Source organism: Neovison vison, chromosome 3 (assembly GCF_020171115.1).
Source record: "Neovison vison isolate M4711 chromosome 3, ASM_NN_V1, whole genome shotgun sequence".
Classification (NCBI taxonomy): domain Eukaryota; kingdom Metazoa; phylum Chordata; class Mammalia; order Carnivora; family Mustelidae; genus Neogale; species Neogale vison.
The window spans coordinates 13,873,949-13,874,635 of record NC_058093.1 but is presented as its reverse complement, the minus strand read 5'-3'; the positions used below and the strand labels follow the sequence as shown (position 1 = coordinate 13,874,635).

The following is a 687-nucleotide window of genomic DNA, read 5'->3' as shown; positions in this document are numbered from 1 at the left end:
CTTTGTTTGTTTGTTTTGTTTCTTAAATTCTACATATGAATGAAATCATAGGGTATTTGTCTTTTTCTGACTGACTGATTTCACTCAGCATTCTACTCTGTAGATCCATCCATGTTGCAAATGGCAAGATTTCATTTTTTATGGCTGATAATATTCCATTGCGTATATATGCCACACCTTTATCCATTCATCTACGGATGGACGCTTGGGCAGCTTCTATCTTGGCTATTGTAAATAAGGCTGCAATAAACACAGGGGTACACACATCTTTTTGAATTAGTGTCCTTGTATTCTTTGGGTAAATACCCAGTAGAGCAATTACCGAATCAATTAGCAATAATCGCGCCTCGGATAAACCTCATTGGCTACGATACCGCCACTGCGCAAAGCTGCAATTACCGAATCATATGGTCATTCCCTTTTTAATTTTCTGAGGAGCCTCCATACTGTTTTCCACAGTGGCTGCACCAGTTTGCATTCTCACCAATGGTGCACAAAGGTTCCTTTTTCTCTATATCTAAAGACATCTGTTCTTAAACAGCAAATGAAGCTGGTCTGGAGTTGACAGCTTTTCCCAAAGCTGCAACAGCCACGGTCTCTGGAACTTGAGTTTTGATTCTTGATGGACCGTTGGGGTGGTTCGTTCTCTTTTACTGGTGTTCACCCTCTAATGTGGCTTATCGATGG

The 687-nt window shown here is 40.8% G+C and overlaps 1 pseudogene; it reads right to left on the bottom strand.

Moving 5' to 3' along the window:
* Positions 1-227: 227 nt before the first annotated feature.
* Positions 228-391, bottom strand: LOC122903749 (annotated as a pseudogene).
* Positions 392-687: the final 296 nt, after the last annotated feature.